General features: G+C 45.0%; 1 protein-coding gene across 1 annotated transcript in view; it reads right to left on the bottom strand.

The window, feature by feature from the left end:
* Nucleotides 1–16,897, bottom strand: part of LOC113406158 (retinoic acid-induced protein 2-like) — a 63,198-nt gene extending 46,301 nt beyond the window's left edge. The window contains exon 1 of the mRNA XM_026649164.2: nt 16,759–16,897. The gene's annotated coding sequence lies outside the window, so the exon portion shown is untranslated. The remainder of the gene's footprint in view (nt 1–16,758) is intronic.
* Between the last annotated feature and the right edge of the window lie 535 nt (nt 16,898–17,432).

Here is a 17,432-nt window from a genome sequence, read left to right as displayed (position 1 = left end):
GAATGGTAAGGGGAGTCCGGGGGGGGGGCAGTCAGGGAGCGGGGGAGTGTTGGATGGGTCCCAGGCCTCCACCTGCCACCCCCTCTCCGCGCGTCCCCGTCCCCCCCCCCGTGGGCCCCTCCTCCCTGCCTCTCCCTTGTCTGCTTGTACTGCCAGAGCCAGCAGCAACTGCTGTCTGCTGCCCCCGGGTCCTAGTGCCCCCATCCACTAATGGGAAGACAGGCTGTCCTTACCCTGCCCTTCCACCCTAGCCCTGAGCCTCTCCAATGCCCCAAACCCCTCAGCCCCAGCCCTCATCCCCCCACACCCTAATCCTCTGCTCCATCCCTGAGCCCCCTCCTGCATCATGAACCCCCCATCCTCAGACTCACAGCCCTCACCCCTGCATCCCCTCCTATCCCCAAACTCCCTCCCAAACCCCCTCCCCCCTTCCCACACACCCCCTCCTGCCCTCAAACTCCCTCCCAAAGCCTGCACCCCCTCCCTTTGCACCGCCTCCCACTCCCAAACTCCATCCCAGAGCCTGCACCCCTCACCACCTCCTGCACACCCACCCCCTGCCCCAGCCCGGAGCCTGCACCCAGCACCCAAACTCTATCCCAGAACCTGCACCCCTCCTGCACCTTAATCCCCAGCCTTAGGCAGGTGGGGGAGGTGGGTTCTGGGCACCACCAAAATTTCTACAACCCTGCCACCCATGCGAGTGGATAAGGGTCAGGGCAGTCAGGGGACAGGTAGGGTCCTAGGGGGGACAGTTAGGGTGGGGGGTTCTCAGCAGGGGGCAGTCAGGGGAAAAGAAGCAGGGGGGGTTGGGGTTCTGAGGGGGGCAGTCAGGGGGTGGGAAGTGGGAGGGAGTGGATGGGGGCGGGGCAGGGCAGGGGCGGGGCTAGGGCAGGGCTTTCCCCCTCCCCCCCCCAGTGTCCTCTTTTTTGATTGTGGAAATATGGTAACCCTATCAACATGTTTAAAATCTATAGGTTTCTTTTTAGATCACTAAAAATCCCCATCTCTCATTGAAGTAATTCCTTATCCCTGACTAGCTACTACTATGAAGGAATTCACTGTAAAGTATCGGTAGTGAGCAGAAAGTAACCCACAGAAGTCAAGTTTCAATTAAAAGACATCACACAAACCAAGAATAGCAGTAGGAATCTTTACTGAATAAGCAGAAAATGGTGGCTACTCTTCCCATTTACCCTGGCTATTTTATTCTTCTTTTGCTATTTGAATTCTTACCATTAGATCCTCTTACTGGATGTAACATATACAGAATGGAAATAGCAACACACACACACCACCTCTCAAAGGGTCCAAGAACTGCAATTAACACATTAAGAAATAATAACTGCCAAGGGAGCAACCAATATAAACAGCGTGTAGCTGATGTAGCAAGAATTCTGGTTGGACAGGGAGTATCCCTTGGGGAACAGGAAGCAGAAAGGAATGGAAACATCTCATAATATTGCCTTGTTGTTTAGCTGGGGAACACTGGAATCCATTTGTACATGTATTTTTTTGTTTTAATACAAATATTTGCTACCAATACTTTAAACTAGAGCTAGCTGACCATTAAATATGTTTACCAAAAAAATCACAGTTGTTTTTCATTTTGAAGTGTTAGAAATTGACCTGTTCTTTGCTATTTCAATTTTTTCTTCATTGTTTAAAAACAGAAAACACTAAAGTATTTATCGATATTTTTGTTTACTGAAAACCATTTATGATGTTTTGATTAAAAATTGGAAAAAATGTAAAATGACAAACTTTGACAATTGGCTATTTTTCACCAAAAATTTTTCATTTTCAAAAAAGACTTCTTTAATTCAACTTTTTGGTTTGAAAAATTCAAACCAACTCTACTTTAAACCCTACTCAAAATACCTTGTGTTGAACATAACCAATATTTTTGACAGAAAGATGAATGGGAGGCATTGAATCACAGGGTATTTTTCATTCTTGGTTCATGATCCCTTCCATCTTTTAATCCTGACTTCAATCTTCAGGGGCGGATCCTCAGAGTGTGTAAACTGTGATTCCTCCATTGATTTCAATGAAACTATGACAATCTAAACCAATAAAAGATCTGCCCCTCAGTGTTTAGCCATCTGACCTTGCAACCATAGAAGAGAACAGCCTCTGTCTTCTCCAGGGGCCTGATCCAATGCCTATTGAAGTAAATGGAGAGCCTCCCACTGACTTGAACAGGTTTTGTCTGTGAAGAACAACTGAATGTCAACTGGGGTCTCTGATCCAAAGCACAATAGGGAAGTGGACCAACTTTCTTGAGCTGAGATTGATATCAGCCCCCTTGACACTTCCAAATTCTTCAGAACCTGACATTGTGTCTTCCATATAGTCTTACTGAGCCCAGTTCACCAAAGGCATAAGAATTATATATTTTATATTTTTCTAATTGCAGCAAATCATCAAATCCTGACTTTTGTTTACATTTCAGAAGTAGCTATATTAAATAGGTACTATAGTAATTATCAAATGTCAATATTTTTTTTAAAGGCAGTGGATTTAAATATTTATATTCTAGACCAGATCCTACCACCCTTACTCACACTGAGTAAGACCTTCCTCTAAAAGGAGTTCCGCTGAAACTACTAAAGGGTGGCAGAATAACCCTTAGGAAAATGGCTGGATTTCTATAAAGAGAAAAGGACCTGGTCCTGGAACCCTTTCTCAGGCAAGTAGTCCCATTGAAGTCAAAGGGAATAAGAAAGGGCTACCATGCCTATAATTTGGATATTACTGTATGGTTTAGTAATTTTAATGAACAGGAATCAGGGCCTGATCGTGTTCTCTTGAAGGTCAAAAGGAGCTGTATTGACCTCAACAGCACCAGCAGGAAACCCTACATTTTTTTCACTGAAATTCAAAGCCAAGAGAATGACAATGGAAAAAATAAAATAATTTATAATGCATCTTGCTCCAAGCACAATTCCCACTGAGAAGCTCTATATCAATGTAAAAGACAGCTAAAATATCATAATTATAAACACCTTCATAAAATTCCAACAAATCCAACCTAGCCAGATAAAGGGAAGTAGGAGGCAATAAATACGGGGATACCAATACTCATGCTTAAAACCCACCTTTTGGGAGAGGGAAGTAAGATGCTTTTTAAAACTGAGGCAGATGCCTGTTATCCATTTGGTGAATCTGACTAGTATTTGAGAAACGTCCAATCATCCAGGATGGCTTGAGGCCTCTTTCTCATCATTCAGAATATAAGCTTTTTCAGCTAATAACGTGGCACTTTGTAGAAACGGTATTATTTTTATTTTTCAATTTTCTGGATTTTGTACAGAGTGCTGCTGTGTTCACGTGAACTGAATAAAAGCATAAACAGCAAGTGCCATCTGGAGAACATTCTTTCAGCATGCTGAGAAATAGCAGCAGCTTGTGCGCTACCTGTGATAAATAAACGTCATTAAAAAGAGTCAAAAATGGCTTGTTTCTATGTGATGTAGCTGCAGCAAAATGCATTTACTTAACCCTGTAGTAGGGTGGTTTCCATCTTTATGACAAAAAACAAAATCTAAGGGTTTGTCTATATGGTGCAGCAATGCATACTATGGGGATGTGATTTCTGAAGAGCATTAATGTGTTGTGCATTAATTGGCCCAAGTAAAACCCTGTTGGTGCATGCTAAATGTTCCCTAGTGTGCTTTAAAATAGTGTTGTTGAAACAGTATAATGTTAAAGCACACTAGTGCATCTTTAGTGCGCACCAGCAGAGTTTACATGGACCAGTTAATGCACAACACGTCAGCTCACTCTAGAAATCACTCCTGTAGTGCACACTGCTCTACCCTATGGTGTATATAAGCCCTGAATGTTTGTTTCACAACCATTTATGTTATCATCAGTTTTACTAACAAAATGTCAATCCAGCAAGTTCCTGTGCTCCAACAGCAATGGTGCCTGCCACTAAACTGAGCAAACCATAGGCAATGGATTCAAAATCTGATGCCTCTTTAATTGGTTCTGAATGCCCAACATCCCTAATGATGTCCTTAGATCTGCTAGCAAGAGTTGGAACAATTATTTGTGGGCTTTTTAAGCTGTCAATTTATCAGCTTGAAAAAAATGTGATAGCCTTTTTCACTCTAGCACCAAGCCTGTCCAGCCTCTCTTTTCTGGCAACAAGAAAGAATAAGCTGGCTGTGGGGCTTAGTTGATGAGATATGAGTGGTCAGTGTGGTAGACTTCCCCCCATCTTTTAGACCTTTGCTTGCTGGCTCAGGTTTGAGACATGCACCTCCCTCTTGTTAAGAAGTTACTTCTGATTTTAGCTTCTTAAGAGCAATTGTCAAATTTTGCACACGGGTGGACCCACGGCCCATTGAACTTAATGGGTGTCTTTCTATTGCTTTCAATGGGCTTTGGATCAGGCACTTAGTCAGCAAAGATGAGTTGGATAAGGATGAGAATCAGTAAAAGACATTATAATTATTTTGATAATCAGCTACTCAGACACAGCTGGCAAATCTTGTTCCCATTGCCTTCCATTTCAAACTCACATTGCCTTCAATGGGACCAGTATTTGGCCCCTCACTTGGAAGGGAGGTGGTTCTGTCCTGAGGAAAGTTACTGTAGTAAAATCAATGAGGCGGGGGTGGGGGCAGGACCATATCTGCTCTTTATACCTGTGTGACCCTTCATTAACTAGCAGTTGCTCAAATGTAACAGAGCAGAATTTGTCTCATACTCTCCAAAGCACTATGGGGACTCATCCCCCCAGATCTACCCTTCTATGCACAGTCCCCTTCTCTATATTCAGATGCTTCCACTGCAGTTTTCCCCCCTTGAACCTTGAACTTCACACAGGTTTCAAGTGGGTAGGTAGAGGGGGTGACATGGGAGTTGGGGAGTCAGGGGGGTGTTCGGGAGTCTGAGCTGTCCAAGGGACACACGTTATCCATTTCCCTCTGGCCCCACGGACCTTACCTGAAAAACACAATACAGCAGAATTGGGCTCTCAGTCTGTAACACTGAATAAAAACATTTGCTTTTATCTTTTAAAAGAGGTGACCCTCATGTTGGATGCCATACCTTTGATGAAGCACCTTGAGTAGGAAGGAAGGATTTATTTGGTGGGATTTTAATTATTTTTTTTTAACTTTTGACTTATAGGTTTCACCAAGCAACAGGAATGAAAATAAGTAACTTGTGAAATTAGATGTTTATATAGCCCAAGACCCGTACTTGTCACCAAGGGCCCAGTCCTCAAAGGGGTGGAGCATCATGAACTCCCAGGCACTTGGCACATTCGCAGGGTCAGGTCCTATCTGCAATAACAGAGTGCAGCAGAAGTCCATGGGCACAGAAAATCCACAGATTCAGTCCTCACTCAGATGATGCTGAATTCTCCAAAAAATAAAACAACACTGACATTTTAAAAATTACATTATTACGTTCTTAGAGTCTGGTCCTATAAGCCTTGCTCATACCAGTAATCAGCAGCTATTCTCAGGGCATGTCTAAACTACAAACTTAAGTCGACTTAAGTTAAATTGGCATAAGCCACCCACAGTAATTACTGAGATTTTCCATGTCCGTACTATCCTCCTCCTGTTGGTGGAGTCCTCACCAGAAGCACTTAAACCGACTTAAGAGGAGCAGTGTGGAGAGCTAAAAGCATGGGCTCTCAGCTCCAGGTGGAACTCCCAACTGGGAGCCCGGCTGCCACCCGGGCTCCTGGCTCCCTGCTCTGTGCTGGGCTGCCGCCCAGGCTCCTCCCCACTCCTTACTTTGTAGTGTAGACCAGGCCTCAATGAAGTCAAAGGATTTACTCACATTATATTTTATTATTTGTTCCTGATAGCACCCACAATGTGCCAGGATCTGTACATACAAAGCAAAATACAGCCCTTTCCCTAAAGTATTTAGAATCTCAAACAGACAAAGGGCAGGAGAAATGAAAAAAAGGTTAGGATGCAGATTAGCCACATCTTCTTAAAGCACTTGAAAATAAATAATATTAGATACACCTCTACCCCGATATAACGCTGTCCTCGGGAGCCAAAAAAATCTTACCGCGTTATAGGTGAAACAGCATTATATCGAACTTGCTTTGATCCACCGGAGTGCGCAGCCCTGCCCCCCTGGAGCACGGCTTTACCGCGTTATATCAGAATTCGTGTTATATCGGGTTGCGTTATATCGGGGTAGAGGTGTATATTTATCTATCTGCTGTCGCACCTCAGTCTGTTCGCATGAGTAAGACTTTCCAGAATCAAGGGCTAAACCTCCTGGATATGAAGACAGGAGTGCACTGATTTAGCTAGGACCTTGTCTTGCTAAGCCTTGCTCATGTGAATAAGATTTTGCTGGATCAGGTCCACAGTGAAATCTGTCTTGTTTTGCCAGTCAAATTCAAACTATATGCAGTAATAGAAATGTCACCTTTCCTACCCATCTCAATTTGGTATCCATTTTAAAGCTTACCTTTGACCTTTTAACATGATTAATACGCTTAAACAGATTTATAAAAGCACCAAACCTCACTGAATGGTAATTATAAACAATTTGTGTTCATCTAAAACATGTGTTTTCCATTTTTAATTCTTTTAGATGTCAAATTTAAAAGCAGGAATGATACACTATAATTTTGCTGTTTATTAGTTACTTTTTTTTTTAAATCCATGTTAAATGTTTAAACAGAGATATTGCCAGCATAACTAGCGCAACTTACTACAAACGTCTTCTGTTCCATCATTCTCTATATATTTAGACTCCTTTAAAGTGCCTATCTCAAATGGAGAGTTTTCACAAATCAAATTGCACATAACGAGTAAAGGAATCCAAAAACACAACATACTGTCCTGACTAAAAATATGTTGTCCAATGTGAAAACACCCCCCACGTCTAACCACGTCATAACCTTTAACCTATCCTTTCAACAAGAGCCCAAGAGGGGAAAAAATTAAGCCTTACTGTATCCCCTGAAGGGAAACAAATCACACCAAAGGGAGCAGTGAGTTCAGAACTGAAGAGCCCTAATGGAAATGCCCTGTCCCTTTTAAAGCAGGAGGCTGCTAGCTTTAGCACCTCAACTGATTGGAAGTAAAAGGGCATCTCACCTAGAGAAAGGTAGTCCCTGAAGCACCAAGTCCCAACTATTTAAGGCTTTATACTACAAAACCGACACCTTCAATTCCACCTGGAAACTAACTGGAAGCCAGAGCTGGTGTCACCCATACTAACATAACCATTACAGAGGGATAAAGAGCCACGAGGCCACATAATAGTCACAGCTACAGTTATCCACACACCTTTCTCACCTTTAGATTAGACAACAGCATTGTGCTTTTTGATGGGGCTATGCATTAACACCATTTAGATCCTTCAGTAACTTAAGATAACGCAAAATGGGGCTGTCTGTTTATGAAGCAGTGCTTCATATACATAGCATATTGCACCAGAGCTCTGTAGCTTGTATTACAACAATCCTGGAGGGGCTGTCCACAGGCAATGATCCAGGACTTCTGGATCCGGAACTTGAGATACTGCTGCTTAAGCTAAAGGACCAAGGGGTAGCTTCACTAAGATACTTTTAGGGACCTAGGGAGAAAAAAATATCACAGGAACACACTGCAATTCACAAAGCCTAAGTTGGGTGCCTAGGCTCCCTATACAATGAACAGTGAGAGATAGGTGCCTTAGACTGAAATTCACAAAAGCTGGCATACTAGGTGAGGAGCCTCCTAAGTTAGACCATGGAAGATGCCAATGAGAGGGTGTATGCAACACCCCACCCCTCTCACAGAGTTAGGCATCTAAATCTGGGCTGCAGGGAGGTGCCTATCTCCGCCAGTGACTCAGCTGTGAACCCTCATCCACTGTGAATAAATAATGAAAGAATCATTGGGCCAGAGAGAAAGCAAGCATGAGAATGACTGGGTAGCCTGGTGGTTGGAGAACTTACCAGAGAGGTGGAAGACCCAGGATCCACTCCCCTACTCCAATGACTTTTTAAAATAATTTACTCACAGTGGAACAGCTTCAACAGGAGAGACTGAGGGAGCCCACATCAGAATATCCCATTACCCAGTGGTTAGGGCACTCACCTGAGCAGTAGCAGGTCCCTATTCAAATCCCTTCTCCCTCTCAGGCAGAGGAAGGACTTGAACCAGGGGTCTCCCACCTCCCAGGTGAACACCCTTACCACCAGGCTAGAAGTCATGAAGGAAGTCCTTCTCTTTACTCCCCACCCTCCCACTTTGTGTAAGCTCACCTATAGGGACCCAATCTGGTAGGCGAGCTCTGAGTCCACTCACCAGGTCGGGCTCTGCAGGCTTGTTAGGCAGACGAACACCTATCTTCACCTGGTTTGTGAACTGCCCTGGGGCTCAGGCATCTGGACACCTGGGGCAGAGCATCAATGTGCATGCACAGAGGCAGAAACATAGGCACTTAGAGAACCTTTACTGCAAAAACTTAGGCACCTATGCTGTGCGGCAGCAGCAGAGCAGGGATTTTATAAATACCACTAGGGCCTGATTTTGGGAGTTAGGTGCCTAAAATCATGGCAGTTAGGCACCTAAGTCCTTTTGTGAATCTAGACCCAACTGACCAGCAACTTGTCTGTTCAACTATAGAGGAAGAGTCCTCCCCTGAATAGTGATAAGTAGCTATGCTCTGCAATTACTACTATCATCTTCTCTTTAAAACTCAGGAGAAAAAGGACACTACAGTTAGAAATACACAGTAACAAGAAATTAGCAATGACTATCATTAAGGATTCAGAGGCTGAAAAAGAGCAGTTGGAGTGGCTTTTTAGAGTAAACTAATTATTTTCTTGCCATTAATGAATTATTTTTCACAGGAATGTAGGACTTGCCTAGTGCACTCCTGCAAATAACCCAGATTTGCCAGGAAGAAGAATGCCCTGTCTACCACAGCATGTAAAAGCCATTGTCCGCCTAGCCACAGTGTTCATCTAACCTCTTTGTTATCATGTCACAATAGAAGCAGAAAAAACACTGAAAGTCTAAGTAAATTCTGATGTTTGACTCAAGATTGATCTTCCCACTACCCTACAATAAGTGAATTCAGAGATTAAAGCTGGGATTTTTCAAAGGTGCCTAAATGAGTTAGGCACTCAACCGCCACTGAAATACAGGAGCGCCGCCAGCTTTTTTGCCGCCCTAGGCGGCGGAAGGTCCCGCCCCCGAAATGCCGCCCCCGTCAGAGGCGGCGGAAGGTCCGGCCGCTGCAGTCGCCGCCCCCCAAATGTTAGTGCCCTAGGCGACCGCCTAGGTCTCCTAATGGGTTGTGCCGGCCCTGTTGAAATATAGGTAGGGTTGACCACCTAACTCCCTTAGCAGTTCAAGCTGAGATTTTCAAAAGATGCTAAAGTAGGCTCAAAGACATAAGAATCCAAGTTGTAATTAGAGAACTGATGGGCACCCCACAGTCACATGTCTCAGTAGAAGGCTGGTTTCCCATCAGAACTTGAATGAAAAGCTATGGGCATGACCAGTCCTGAAACTTGTCCATAGAACTCAACACATGCCAGAGGGGGAAATCAAAACCTACCTGTTAAACCGAAACAGCAATTAACTCACCATTCCCAACTGTAGTTGCAGTTCTAGCCCAGTCTCCCTGAAAATGCTTCAGCAACTAGTTTAAAGAAACTGAGGTTCATTGTGGAAGTGTCAATGAGATTAGGTTCACAAAGTTGATGGGCAGTTTATGCCATGAAGACTGTAATGGGCAATGAGAAAGGAAGTGGTAGAGGTGGGGAATGCCTGAGAGATTTGGGTTAGCTCTTGAAGACATTCAACCTCCCACTGGATGTGTGACAGAAGAATTTTCCAAAAATTGTACCATATTAGTAACCACAGTCTGTGTTGAAAGAATTGTTCCTGAAGCAGCCTCTGAGGTTTGTATTCATAGAACACAAAACCAGAGAACAATATGTGACAGAGAGAGTGTATTGATGTTTGTGGCACTGTTGCTAAGGCTCCCCAAGAGATCCAGCCAGACACAAGACAACATTAAAGCATGCCTTCACCTTCCCTGTTCACATCCATGAGCTATTATTTAAACACATACAGTTAGTAATCTTATAATGCAGTCCTGTAAGATCGTTCAACTAGAACTACAAAATTACTCTCCAGTTTAGCAGACCTGATACATGAAACATTGCCTACATGACAATGAAGGTATGGCGGGGATCGGTAAGGGTAGTAAGGTGTGTGTGTACACACACACACACACACACACACACACACACACACACACACATATATATATATAGAAGATGGAAGGAAACCCAAAATTACTAAGCAAGATTACACTGTGGATGATGTGGTTTCTTCACACATCTGATATATAGCATCTTTTCAGGTGTCCTGTAAAAGGGGACCAATTTGAAAATCTAAGCTTCAGGAATTGCTAAGGAAATTTAAGAAATGCTAATGACCACCAAGAAGGAAGGTGCCTAGGATCTTGTACCAAAGTTACCTCCACCTTTTTGTAACCTAGATGCTTTTGGAACAATTGCAGAATGGCATAAGGACTGAAAGAAAAAAAAAGTTTTTTTTTTAAACCAAGTCTACAGAATCATAGAATATCAGGGTTGGAAGGGACCTCAGGAGGTCATCTAGTCCAACCCCCTGCTCAAAGCAGGACCAATCCCCAACTAAATCATCCCAGCCAGGGCTTTGTCAAGCCGGGCCTTAAAAACCTCCAAGGAAGGAGATTCCACCACCTCCCTAGGTAACGCATTCCGGTGCTTCACCACCCTCCTAGTGAAATAGTGATTCCTAATATCCAACCTAGACCTCCCCCACTGCAACTTGAGACCATTGCTCCTTGTTCTGTCATCTGCCACCACTGAGAACAGCCGAGCTCCATCCTCTTTGGAACCCCCCCTCAGGTAGTTGAAGGCAGCTATCAAATCCCCCCTCATTCTTCTCTTCTGGAAACTAAACAATCCCAGTTCCCTCAGCCTCTCCTCATAAGTCATGTGCTCCAGACCCCTAATCAGTTTTGTTGCCCTCCGCTGGACTCTTTCCAATTTTTCCACATCCTTCCTGTAGTGTGGGGCCCAAAACTGGACACAGTACTCCAGATGAGGCCTCACCAATGTCGAATAAAGGGGAATGATCACGTTCCTCGATCTGCTGGCAATGCCCCTACTTATACAGCCCAAAATGCCATTAGCCTTCTTGGCAACAAGAGCACACTGTTGACTCATATCCAGCTTCTCGTCCACTGTGACCCCTAGGTCCTTTTCTGCAGAACTGCTACCTGTTATAGCTGGTTTTCTGAGAGATGTTTTGAAGCGTTCTACTGCATTTTTATTCTGGAGATGTCGCATCGGAAGGTGTGACCCAATGCAGTCTAATCCCAAAACAAAACAATTCAGAGCTATCACTACACATTGTCAACTCAGTCCTTCCACCCAAATAAAAAAGCAAACATCCCTGTAAATCATTTATCCATCACAGTTTTGTAACAAGAATATTTGCCAGATCCCATTTTGCTTCTCTCACTCTCTTGTTCACTGCTCTACAAAACCACCATTTCAGTTCTCTAAGCACACAGACTTGTGAGCACAAAGAGTTAGTACAGCTATAGCATTTTGATTTTCTTAATTTTTTTTAAATGCTCTCCAAAAGAATACTGTATAGGACACTAGATACTGCATTTTCATTCTCTTATTGGAGCCAGATAGGTGGCTCCATTGTCTGCACAATGCATTCCACAGCTAAGGCAAGCTAATGTCTAGTAGTGTTGTTTATTCTTTATTTTTTCAAAGATTTTTTACCAGAATTACATTTTTTAAAGTTATCTTCATTTTTTCTAATAGGTAGCACTCATGTGACAAACGTGTACTTAGTGCCTGTAATAGTCATGTGATTTATGTAGAAGTAATTGGGGTTAAACTACAGGCTACATCAAACGCCTCATATTTGGCCCCATCCCTGGGACTTGGAAACATCTGAAATAAATAAACCCATGTGTCACTTAAGAGGGTCTGGGCCTAATTACAATCATTTGTATTTTTTTGGAAGCAAACTGCCACTTTAGCCTTCTGTCTTTAAGTCCAGAGCTAGCTTTTGTGCTCTTCTGGTACCCAAGTGAAAATATTACTCTTTCAGCAAGACTTCTGTTTTACTTTGACTAGCAAGGCCGCAACAACCCTCCTATCTCTGGCTCTTTTCCATGCTAAAATAAGAAGCCTGTTATTCCAAGAGAGCTGCTTGCTTCCACCTCCTTTCTCTGTTGACTTACACAGATGACAGCATAGGAAACTCTCGAGGTACCATTTGTTGACCACCTTTTTGTTACATTACTATTTATGATGTGCATTACAGTTACACCTAGAAGCACCAAACAAGATCAAGGTCTGTAAACACAGAGTGAGTGAGAGTCCCTGCCCTGAAGAGCTGATAACCTTTCTGTGCCACAATTCCCTCACCCTTTGACTGTTTTATCTATTTTGATTAAGTGACTTGCCCAATGCCACATAAGAATTTTGCGGTAGACCCAGAAATTGAACCCAAATCTCCTGTGTCCCAGATCACAGGGTCAATCTTCTTCATTACATAGGGACACACCTTTTCTACTGTAATCCACATTACTCTGGGCTCTAATCAAGCATGAGTTTCAAATGGCTGTTCACCGAAGCTTCCAGCCTCCTGAAGCTGCAACCTGTCCAGATCCACCCTCTTAACACAGATTCTATGCCTTCATCTAACCAGCTCCAATTACTTTATCCTAGAGACTCGGCTTTTAATGCAATCCATGCAAGTTATAATGCTTATCATTTGTGTTCTCATTAGAAGGCAGTCAGCACCCCTGGAAAAATTATAGTTCTGGAGGTTCTTGATGCATTGAGACAGACAGATCTTTTTACTGGCGCTGTTTCAGAATTTTATATACATACATGGAAGCTAAATGTCACTCTAGCTTAATTTACAAGCATTTACCTCATGCTCAAATTTGACTTCAGCCATATTGCAAGGTAAAAATGGGTTTAGAGTCATAGAGTTCAAGGCCAGAAGGGACCACTAGATCATCTAGTCTGACCTCCTGTGTATCACAGGCCATCAACCCCACCCAGCACCCGCACACTAAACCCAACAACCAAAATTAGACCAAAGTATTACAGCCCAGAGGAGACCAGATTATTATGTGCCACAGGCTGAGAACGGGAGGGACCGAAGTGCACCAGTGCCTGACACCCTCTCAATAGCAGGGAAATGATTAAGTGAGATATGCCCAGATAATCCTGCCAGGTGACCTGCATCTAGAGTGACCAGACAGCAAGTGTGAAAAATTGGGATGGGGGAGGGAGGTAATAGACATCTATATAAGAAAAAGCCCCAAATATCGGGACTGTCCCTATAAAATCGGGACATCTGGTCACCCTACCTGCATCCCAAGCTGCAGAGGAAGGCACAAAACAAACAAACCCTAAGGTCACTGCTAATGTGACTAGGGGCGGGGGAGATTCCTTCCTGACCCCACATATGATGGTCTGTAAGCAAGAACCAGCCAGCCAAGCACCTGAGAGAGTGAATGCCTAGTGCCACCTCAGAGCTCTGGCCCACTCCATCTCCCATTGTGGCCATTTCTCATGAAATCTCATGAAAGGAGATTTAAAATAAAATAAAATAAAGGAGCAGATTACATTGGGGGAGGCAAGGTTTGGCTCCTTCAATGAGGCCCCAAATGGAGCTTTGCTCTTACCATAAAAACCTACCACGAAATTGATCATAGACTCTAAGGACAAACTATCAAGAGTGCTAGAAGTAATTAATGAACTGCACTGAGAGAGGTCTGTGGGGAAATTTGCATGGTATTTGCATCTTATTGGACCCAATCCCCAGGTATATATTCAGCCCATAGTGTCTAGCTGCAGTTAGTGCCACTGATGTCTCTCTTTCCCGGAGTAGAAGAACTCCCCAAATTCACATATCAAATGAAAAGAAAAAGGAAACACTCTGATTTTATTTCCTATATATCAGCGGTTCTCAAACTATGGGGCAGACCTTCCAAGGAAGGCACGGGAAAGTGGCAAGTGAGGCGCGAGCTGTGTGCTTTTATTTGTTGGTTGGTTTTTTAAGAGCTCTGTCAACTCCAGGTGGCTGGAGCTCATGCAGAAGGGCCAGGCATGCCTGGGAGGTGGGGATGATAAAGGGACAGCTAGAGCCCCACCACCCGGGCTCGCTTCCTCCCCCCCACCGCTCTCAATCCCTTACTGGGATGCAGCCCGGGCTCCGTCTCTCCTTCCTCCCCTCCTCCCATCCCTCACCTGGAGGTGGTGGGGCTCCAGCTACCAGCCCCCAGGGTGGCGGCAGCAACGCAGAAGTAAGGGTGGCAATGGGTGCTAAGTCTGCTGTGAAAAGCAATATTACTTCAGTGCTGCTGCTGGTGCTGTGCTGCCTTTAGAGCTGGCCACCAAGCCAGCAGCCACTGCTCTCCGCTCTGGCTTCAGAGCTGGGTGGCAGTATATGTACTGTTGGGGTTGGGGCCATAAATGATTAAAGACACAAAAAAGGGGGGCCCGATTACTGAACCACTGCTATACATAACTGTAATGCTGGGAATACTCCGGCGTTCTATATTATTTTAGTAATTAAACATGTTCTTGCCAGTTGCCAAAGGGAAAAATATATTGTTATTTTCAAATTTATTTTAAATCATTTCCCTAGAGAATAAGCTACATACATTAAAGAGGTGACAATGAAAAAGAGAAAATGTGATCTAAACAAATAAGTGTTAATATAGAAGAATCCAGGAATTTTTCAGCAACCAAATGATCTTTCCTCTCAAACCAATACATTAAAATTAAAATTACAGATTACAATTTACCTCACTGCATTTTTCTTGTATTTTAAGTAAGATTTTCTTCTACAAAAATTATTCAGACTGAGAATAACCCCAGAGAAAACTAATATAAACGACTGCAAAAAGAACCAAGCAAAACCAGCCTTTTAAGAAAAGATGTTATCTGTTTATCTCCATCACTGAATACTCAGACTCTGCACAATACCATTTGGTTCATATAAAACTTCTTTAGTAAAATATTTACATATTCTTAAAAATCCAAGATGATGTGCATCCAAAACTCACTACTCTGACACCAGTGGCACATAACCCATAATTACCTAGTCCAGAAGAAACAATTAACTCTATCTACTGTATATAACAAAGAACAGAGGTGACAATTTATCTTCCTGGTAACCTTCTCTATGAATCTGAACAATGAAAAAGGAAGTGATGCAACTTTTGAACCATAAATCTTCCAAGTGTTTCACTACTGACTATGAAAAATATCTACATAACACATTAAAAAATATTGTATATATTTAAAGGTTGACAGTAAATTTCTCTCTAGCTTTCATTTACTTCACTGATGCAAGTATTTGAACCACTGATAACTGGGAAGTGTTTGTTTATTGTAAAAATCGGACCACCATATCTAAATTATGTGTCTCTCACACACATGCAAAGCTCCCCACTCCAGATCCCCAATAATTATTTTTAAAAGTTTTATAAAGAGACACTCTGTGTACATGTATATGCTTTTCCCCTTCTTCCTTCAATGTTTACACACCATCTCTCTCTTACTGTGTCCAAAATCCACTCCTGGGACCTCTACAATTGAAACACAAAGCAGCAGCTGTTTGGCAACATTTCTAACCCTAAACAGCAACTGTGATGGGATTTCATTTCACTAAACATTCAGACCGCATTCAGTGCGATGTGACACAACAGTCATGGTTTACAACAAATGTATATGAAATCAACTCTTTCAGCCTGAAAAGCCACATCAGATGCAGGATTTGTTTGTGTTAGCCAATATTACTGAAAAGAGTTGCAGCTAGAAATGTAGCTAAGACAAGATAAATAATACCACAATTCTCTGTGTGTTTGCTTTATACCTGGGGACTTCATATCTTCCCTGTTTGACCATTTCCCAGAACCTCAGAATGTTTATTATAAGGCTCCCGAAGAGCATATCGCAGAGCCAATTCTGACTGCTATAGCGCACGTAGTTAGGGTGCGGGGAGGTATTTTACAAAATCCTTGAAAATACAAGTTCACAGCAAACCCTGCTCATTGGAGCCGCAGGGAGCAGACATCGCTTTTCAAAAAACCGCAATTCATTCTCCCAGCCACAAATCTAAGAGGAGACGGATGCCCCCAACAAACAATCCCTCCCATCACCTACCAAAAGGCAGTTTTAGCATTGTTCCGCTGGATGCAAATCAGCACAAACAGCAGCGCAAACAGCCTCCTTCCTCCAGCACCAATCCCGTTCCCTTCGCACCGCCCGGCTGCGCCAATCACCCCTGACCACCCCAAAAACCCCACTTTGCTTTCCGATCCCCCCTCCCCCCGTTGCATAGCCAACCCCCCCTTTTCCCCTTGTCTGTGGCAAACCCTGCAAAGCAGCCTCTCGGTGCCGGCTGCTGCCCGTGCAGGGGGCAGCCCGTCCAGCCCAGCCGCTGGCTTTGCAAGCCGCCAGCTTTCTCCTCCCCAGGCGGCTCCAGCGACCTGTCAGCCGGCTGCACCCTGCCTCCCACCACTGATGTCACCTTCCCAATAATGACCGTGCGGACTCGCCCCCTCCCGCTGTTAGCCTGATACATCCTGGGGGGGAGTCACCCTTCAGCAACACCCCCCTCCTCCTCCGCGCAGGCAGGCAGGGTCCCTGCGCACCCACCGCTCTCCCCACGGGGCTGCGCCCTCTGGTACGCCCCGCGGCGCGGCGCGGCTCACCTCCGGCTCTCCCGGCGGCTGCGGGCAGAAGCCCCTAGCTGGGCTCCATGGAGCGCGGCCGGTGTCACGCCGCCGCTGGACCGGGGGGCGGAGAAGGCTGCGCCTGCTCTGGCCCGACTGAGGGGGGCCGGCGGGGGGGATCCTGCGTCGCTGTCAGCCTCAGCCGCCGCCGCCCGACTGGCGTGGCCGAGCCACTGTACGTGCCGCGGTGCTGCCCGCCCTCCCTGTCCTTGCTGCTGGCTGGGGAGCCGCGTCTCTCGCTCCCCCGCCCCTCCCCACGCGAGGCTGGGGGCAGTGGGTGGAGGTGTCCCCGCCCCCCGGGTGCACATGCCGGGGAGTGTCACGTCTCCCTCCCCTTCCAAAATCGCTCGCTTGCCCGCCACGGCGCATGCCTGACGCGGGGAGGAGGATGCGCCCGAGCCGCAGTGAGGCGCCTGCTGTCCCTGCTCCTTCTTCGCTTGCTGCTGGGGCGCGGGCAGAGCCTCTGCTCCCGGGGGGCAGCTGAGAAGGGCCCCAGTGCGGCCCCGTGTGCAGGGGGAAATGCGGGGCTGGGAGTCGGAGGGTGATGGGAGCAGGTGGAAAACGGGGAGCAGGCGGACTGAACAGGGCGTGAAGGGAAAGGGGGGAGTAGAGGGGGGTGCCGATAATCAGCGGGTGAAACTGGGGTGCTGGGG

This window comes from Terrapene carolina, unplaced genomic scaffold (genome assembly GCF_002925995.2).
Source record: "Terrapene carolina triunguis isolate 2854851 unplaced genomic scaffold, T_m_triunguis-2.0 Scaffold23, whole genome shotgun sequence".
In the NCBI taxonomy this organism is placed as follows: domain Eukaryota; kingdom Metazoa; phylum Chordata; order Testudines; family Emydidae; genus Terrapene; species Terrapene triunguis.
Note: the sequence above shows the minus strand (reverse complement) of the source record. Positions and strands in the feature narration are given on the sequence as shown.